Source organism: Primulina eburnea, chromosome 16 (assembly GCF_022965805.1).
Source record: "Primulina eburnea isolate SZY01 chromosome 16, ASM2296580v1, whole genome shotgun sequence".
Lineage (NCBI taxonomy): Eukaryota > Viridiplantae > Streptophyta > Magnoliopsida > Lamiales > Gesneriaceae > Primulina > Primulina eburnea.
Window position 1 is genome coordinate 23,827,599 of NC_133116.1, and position 8,104 is coordinate 23,835,702.

At 43.9% G+C, this 8,104-nt stretch overlaps 1 non-coding gene across 1 annotated transcript; it reads left to right on the plus strand.

Annotated features, from left to right (window-relative positions):
* The first annotated feature begins 6,917 nt into the window (after positions 1 to 6,917).
* On the plus strand, positions 6,918 to 7,024 carry LOC140817635 (small nucleolar RNA R71). The gene has a single exon (XR_012114847.1). It is a non-coding gene; the product is annotated as a small nucleolar RNA R71 (small nucleolar RNA).
* Positions 7,025 to 8,104: the final 1,080 nt, after the last annotated feature.

Below are 8,104 nucleotides of genomic sequence, written 5' to 3' on the forward strand. Positions count from 1 at the left end.
CTAGTTAGCGACTCATTTTCACGGGTTGACATGCTAAATCAACTCATAAATGGTGTCTTTCAAGTTAACCACACAAAACTTTCAAATTTCACCATTATTCCTACAAAATTCCAGCCCCCACACATGTGTGCTCAAAAAGTTCAAATTTTGTACCAAAATTCATGCTTTAACAATCAAGAGTATCATTCACGAAGTGACCCAATCAATACCTTTGTAACTATCATTTCAAATCATCATTGGCTCATAACGATGTCTTCTCATCGTAAACGACCCCAAGCGAAAGACATGCGACGAAACTAAACCAATTTACTAAATAACCAAAACAATCTACCCACCCCCTCATACTAGACGTGTGCAATGTCCCCATTGCACAGAAGACTAAAACATAGGCATGCAAACACAAATGCAGACGAATAAACATGAAAACGAATAAACATGCTAGGCGGAAACAACGAAAAGAAAGAAAAAGAAAACCGGAAACAGCTAAAAGAGAAAACAAAATAATAAAAAATAAATGTGCAAAAGAGGGGAAACAGTAAACTCCCCTAATCAAGTGTCGTCCTCCTCGTGCTCCGGCGGTGGCACTCCTGCGGCCTCCCCATGTTGAGAATAATCATACTGGAACTGGAATGGGGGAGGGGGTATCGGAGTCGGTGGAATGGTCGACGGGTCCACGCCCCCGTGCACAAGCATCGAGCGCATCATGTAGTCCAGGTGAGACAAATGGTCTGCGACGTACGAATTGAACTGGCCCTGATGAGCTTGAAAGGCTAGATTTTCATCCATTTTATCATTCGTCGTTCGCCTGCGGGGTTGTGGTGGTAGGCGGCGTGGGGCGGCAGTGCTGGGTCCACCCGTGTTCTCGGCCGGAGTTGGGAAGTCAATGTTTCGTTTGGCGCGTTTCCGCTGGAGGTCATCCATAAAATAGCCTTCATAGGCTGCAACCATTCCTCATCATCGCGAAACACGACTCCTGCCCCGGCGCACAATTCAGAGATGATGGTGGGGAAAAAGAGCCCGATATGCCGGTTGTGAGCACTCATGGTAATCTGAGAACTGATAAGCTTGCCCACATCGATTGGGTACTCGCTGGCCAAAGCGAACAGCAGTATCGCCCACTCTTTCTGAACCTCGCTCTTGTGCGAGACGGGCATCATTCGTCGCGCCACAAACAGATACCAAATAGCCATTTCAATTTTCAAATATCTCTCCTCAAAACAACTCGGCGGTCCGCCCATCGGTTTCCATGTTGCGCCCGGATGGCAAAGGGTTTCGAGAATTAAATCATAGTTCGGGTCGGCGGCCATTGCCTCGTAGAGAGAATCGTCAACCGCGGCAGTCCCCAAGAGTTCATTGATTTTAGTCGCGTCGTACGATACATGTTTTCCCCGAACAAACACCCTACCATCACGCGCCTCGGGGGCATTAGCATAGAATTCATGCACCACCGAGACTACCGCCGCATGAGGTTGATCACAGAATTGGTCCCATCCACGCCTGCTCATATCGACAAGAATATCTAATTGGCGGTCCTCATATTGTTTCCGAACCCCCCGCTCGGCTATAGGATTCCTATGAATTTTAGCATGCTCGTATCGAGCCCGAGCCTCCACACTAATAAAACGATGTCTATCCAACGCGGGAGAAGATGAAGAAGAGCCGGGGTTACCTTTTTGTCTTTTAGGAGCCATAGGAGTGGAAGGATGGAAGAGGAAGACGATGGCCTGAGCAAAGACCCGATTGATGAACTAGGCGTGTGTTCCTACGAAGAAGAGTCGCCTTGCCGAGGTTTGGAGAAGAAATCGACCACCTGCACACAAAAATTGAGGGAGAGAGTGAAGAGGAATTAGGGATTTTGAGGGTAGGGGCGTGAAGAAAATGAAAGGGGGAAAGGGTTTCGCGACTTAAAAGGCAGTCGCGCTCGAGCGGTAAAACATTACCGCTCGAGCGCCGAGTCCTCGGGAAAAAAAAAAAAATTTCAGAGGCAGATGTTCGCGCTCGAGCGGTAAAAAATTACCGCCCGAGCGCCAAGCTCTCTGGACATTTGTATGAACTTCGCGCCCGAGCGGTAATAAATTACCGCCCGAGCGCCGAGCTCTCGGGACAATTCACACTTTTTTTTTTTGTATAAAAAAAACATAAAATTACACTAAAATCAAATTGAATGCAAGATGAAGGAAAAAAGAATAGTTCTCAATTTATAGTCGAGAGCTTGACTATTGGTCCGTCTCAGTTCAGATGATCTTGGAACCGTGTGATTCCAAGTTGTGGCTCAACTGTGCCACCCATGTAGTGCTTGAGGCGCTGGGCATTGACCGTGAATGTCCCGTCCTTCCCATCTTTCAATTCGACAGCTCCCGATGAATAAACTTTCGAGATCACGAATGGACCGGACCATCGCGACTTCAATTTACCGGAAAACAAGCGCAACCGGGAGTTGTAGAGCAGAACACTTTCACCCACTTTAAATTCTCTCTCGATGATTCTCTTGTCATGAGCCTTTTTGGTTTTCTCTTTGTAAGACAGTGCAAGATCATAGGCCAAATTTCGGAATTCCTCCAATTGGTCCAATTGAAGCAACCGCTGTTCACCTGCATCAGTAAAATTAAAGTTTAGCGCTTTTGTGGCCCAGTATGCTCGATGCTCTAACTCAACAGGTAGATGACATGCTTTACCAAACAAAAGCCTATACGGTGTAGTGCCTATAGGTGTTTTAAAAGCAGTCCTATACGCCCAAAGAGCATCATTTAACCTCACCGACCAATCTTTCCTACTGACACCTACTACTTTCTCCAAATTCGCTTAATCTCACGATTCGACACTTCCACTTGACCACTCGTCTGTGGGTGATAAGGGGTAGAGATTTTATGTGTGACACCATATTTGCTCAAAAGTTTTTCAAAGAGTTTGTTGCAAAAATGAGTGTCACCATCACTAATGATTGCTCGTGGTGTTCCAAAACGGTTAAAAATATTTTTCTTCAAAAATTTTAGAACCACTTGAGCATCATTAGTGGCGTATGCTTCCGCCTCTACCCACTTAGACACATAATCCACCGCTACCAAAATGTATTTTTTCGTGAAAGAACTGGGGAACGGTCCCATGAAATCTATCCCCCATACATCAAAAACCTCACACTCAATGATATTATTTAAAGGCATTTCGTGACGGTTAGAGATGTTACCTGACCGTTGGCATTTATCACAATGTAGCACATAAGAACGAGCATCTTTAAAGAGGGTTGGCCAATAAAAGCCACATTCGAGTACCTTAGATGCCGTCCTTGTTGGTCCAAAGTGACCACCTACCTCACGGTCATGGCAATGGTTGAGGATCTTATAAAACTCTTCCTTCGCAACACACCGTCTTATCATGGAATCTGCACAAATCTTAAACAAGAACGGTTCCTCCCAAAAATAGTATTTCACGTCAGAAAAGAATTTCTTTCGTTGGTGAAAAGATAGGTTCGATGGAGGTGTGCCTGTGACAAGAAAGTTGGCGAAATTTGCATACCATGGACAATTTCTCACCTCAAATAGTTGCTCATCCGGGAACCAGTCATCGATAGCATGATCATCAGAATCATTACGAATACATTCTAATCTAGACAAATGATCTGCAACCTTATTCTCAACACCCCTCTTATCTTTTATTTCTAAATCAAATTCTTGCAACAATAGAATCCACCGAAGTAGGCGTGGTTTTGCATCTTTCTTAGCAAGTAAATGTTTCAGTGCAGAGTGGTCAGTGTAGACAATGACTTTAGACAAAACAAGATATGCATGAAACTTGTCAAGTGCAAATACTACTGCAAGTAACTCTTTTTCGGTGGTAGCATAATTCAATTGTGCCTCATCTAGAGTCTTACTTGCATAGTATATAGTGTGGAATACCTTGTTCTGTCTTTGGCCGAGGACAGCACCTACCGCAGTATCACTAGCATCGCACATGATCTCGAAGGGTAGATCCCAATTCGGTGCTACCAAGACAGGAGCCGTCACCAAGCGCTCATTCAACTTCTCGTATGCCTGCAAACAATCAGAATTAAAGTCAAAAGGTACATCTTTCATGAGTAAAGAAGATAGAGGTTTGGCAACTTTAGAAAAATCTTTGATAAAACGCCGGTAAAAACCGACGTGGCCTAGAAAACTTCTAACTCCCTTTATGGACGCCGGAGGTGGTAAGTTCTTAATCACTTCAACTTTCGCCTTGTCCACCTCGATTCCGTCCCCCGAAACCTTGTGCCCTAGGACAATTCCCTCTTGTACCATGAAGTGGCATTTTTCCCAATTAAGCACCAAGTTTGTCTCCTCACATCTCCTCAACACTACCGTCAGATTCTGCAAACAATCATCAAAAGAAGAGCCAAATATCGAGAAATCATCCATAAAAATTTCAAGAAAAGTTTCTATCATATCATGGAATATAGCGGTCATGCAACGTTGAAATGTGGCAGGGGCATTACATAGACCAAACGGCATGCGGCGAAAAGCAAAAGTGCCGTAAGGACAAGTGAAAGTGGTTTTCTCTTGGTCCTCCGGCGCAATCATAATTTGGTTGTACCCCGAATACCCATCCAAGAAGCAATAAAACTCATGACCCGCTAACCTCTCCAGCATCTGATCAATAAAGGGAAGGGGAAAGTGGTCTTTACGGGTGGCATCATTCAATTTTCTATAATCAATGCACACACGCCATCCCATAACAGTCCTAGTGGGTATTAATTCATTATTTTCATTTGTGATAACAGTAATCCCACCTTTCTTTGGCACACATTGAACAGGACTTACCCATGCACTATCACATATAGGATAGATAATACCTGCATCGAGAAGCTTAATCGTTTCAGCTTTCACTACCTCTTGCATCTTAGGATTCAATCTTTGCTGAGGTTGCACAAGAGGTGAGTACTTCTCTTCCATCAAGATCTTGTGCATGCAGACTGATGGATTGATCCCTTTGATATCCGCCACCTTCCACGCAAATGCACCCTTGTGTGCTTTCAATACTTCCAACAGTTTGTCCTCCATCACATCTGTCAAAGCAGCAGAAATAATGACAGGTAAAGTGTTATTCTCACCTAAGTACACGTACTTGAGGTGTGGAGGCAACGGCTTCAGCTCAAGTGTTGGGGGGTCTCGATGCTTGACCTTTGAGGGGTCAAATCTCTTCGTTCTCCCAGATCCTCCAGTCGCATCCTCATTGGCCTTCTCCATGGTTGGTTGGCATTAAAGTGTGCCACAATTTCGGCTCTTTCCTCATCCAATTCCTCTTCTCCCAATTCAGTATCGATAGTGGCCTCCAAAGGGTCCCTAAGAGCATCCTGCACATAGTTAGACGCAAGAGAGTCAAACGCATCAATTCTAAAACAACTATAAGAATGGAGTGTGTGCTTAAGTGCATTAAACACATCAAAAGTAATCTCTTCGTCGCCCACTCTCAATCGCAACTTCCCTTCTTGTACATCAATCAGTGTCTTGCCAGTCGCAAGGAACGGTCTACCCAAAATCAGAGGCATCTCCTCATCCTCATCCATATCAAGCACCACGAAGTCCGCAGGAAAGATAAACTTGTCCACTTTCACTAGCACATCCTCAATCACTCCGCGGGGGTACTTGACAGACCTGTCAGCCAGTTGTAAAGACATCATCAGTCGGCTTAGGCTCTCCTAATCCGAGTTTCCTGAAAACAGATAAGGGCATCAGATTAATACTTGCACCAAGATCACACAATGCTTTACGAAAAACAACATCACCAATCATGCAAGGGATAGAAAAACTCCCTGGGTCTTTTAGTTTCGGTGGGATTTTGTTTTTCACCAAAGCAGAGCAACTCTCAGTCAAGTTCACTGTCATGTGATCCTCCAATTTTCGCTTGTTAGCTAAGATGTCCTTCAAGAATTTGGCATAACTAGGCATTTGCATTAAAGCATCGGCAAAGGAATATTGATATGCAATTTTTTAAACACCTCAAGAAATTTACCGAATTGTGCATCTAGTTTTGCCTTTTTCAATGCTGCAGGGAAAGGCGGGGGAATAACAATCCTAGGATGTGCCGTGGGTGCTGGTGTAGAGTTAGATGACTTACCTTTTGACGCCTCAGCCTGCTCATCCGGTACTTGGCTTTTCTCATTCTCTCTAGGCTCCAAAATCTTTCCACTCTTCAACTCAATGGCCTTCACTTGCTCTTTTGGATTAGTCTCAGTATTACTTGGCAAGGTGCCCGGCTCTCGACTTGCTATCATCTTGGCCAACTGTCCAATTTGATTCTCGAGCCCCTTTATTGATGCATCTTGGTTTTGGAGTCGAGTTTCAGTGGATGAGATAAACTTAGACATCATTTGTTCCAAGTTGGACTTTTCTTCTCTAGGAGGATCGGATCTGTACATCGGTTGTTTCCCATATTGTTGTCCTCCTTGCGGCCTATTCTGATTGTTTTGACCGCCCCATGAGAAGTTGGGATATTGCCTCCACCCAGGATTATATGTGTTCGAGTAAGGGTCATTCCGTGGACGGTTTTGGACTCCCACTTGATGCACAGGTGCTCCTTCGGGCACATAGAATGGATTGTCATCTTGACAGTCTTTCACATAGTGCTCACCTCCACATTTCTCACAGAATACTTCTTGCAAACGCATAGCCGTGCCACCCAAGTTCAAGCCATCTATTTTCCTGTTTAAAGCATCAAGTTGTACAGTAATAGCAGAAAAATCAGTTACCTGGTGCACTCCTGCACTTCTCCGCTGGTTGTTTCTGTCAGATTGAGGATGATAACTGCTAGCAGCCATCTCCTCCAACAACTCATATCCTTCTTCCGCAGTCTTCCTCAACAGGTTCCCACATGCAGCAGCATCTATCATAGTACGGTTAGGAGTAAGCAAACCGTAATAAAAAGTTTGAACGACTAACCCAAGTGGTAACTCGTGATGTGGGCATCTTCGTAATAGATCCTTGAAACGCTCCCACGCCTCATATAGTGACTCTTGATCGAACTGAGCAAATGTTGTGACGTGAATCTCGATACGAATAAATAGCAAACACGATTAAACAATCGCACCCTCTATTCAATTACGATAACAAGACTCGTGTGTTTTCCCGATCTTTGAAACAAGTAATGGATTGGTGTGATATTCACCTCTAAACTAGCAAGAGTTTAGCAACAAATAAACACGAGTATAAGCAATCGCGTTTCAAGAGAACCTCCAAAGAACCCGCCCTTGGCAACCCTCGTGATACTCGATTGACAAAACGCCACAAAAGATAAATCTTTTGATAAGTTTGATTTGATACAACGCAAAAGTTATAACGAAACTTAAGCTTGTGTTGAGAGAATTCTCAATATCATAAAAGATGAATAATAATCAATGTTCTGTTTACAATCAATAAAATTCGTCTATATATTGACTACAAATCAAAAAGATATGAAATCTAGTTACCAAAATAAATAAAACTCTTATTTAGGAAAATAACTCTCCGTCAAAACTAAAGGGCACGGACCCCGTGTAGGCCTCCGGGTGAGGGTCCGTGTAGGCTCTGTAAAATTACTCTCCGGAAAACAATGGACACGGACCCCGTGCACAGGTCCGTGCTCGGGTCCGTGTAGACTCGGGTTTCTCTTCCTCAAATGTAATGGACACGGACCCCGTGTACTGGTCCGTGCTCGGATCCGTGCAGCCTCGGTTCCTCAAAATAATGTTTGAATAATGTTCCTTCGGCTTTCCAACGTGCTCCCATGCATCACAAGCCCTTCTCCCTTGCTTATCAATCATTTGAACACCATGTCCGGCCACGTTCACATCATACTCCCCTTCTTCAAAAAGATTTGTCCTCAAATCTTGCCCCACTGCACAAAAACGAAGCAAGTTAGTAATAAAATTAATCAAATTATCAACATGCTTACCTTTCAATTTAAGTTCGTAGGCGCTATGGTTAGCTCGCTCCATTAACACTGGAAACTCCAACATCAGCGTTGTCTTTCCTATAAACTCGTCAGCTTTACCAAACATTAAATAACAAATGACACCAAATAACATCAACAAGATATTATTAAGTATCACAAAAATCAGATTTCTCCCCTTCTTAGACCTAGTCAACACACAAATGAT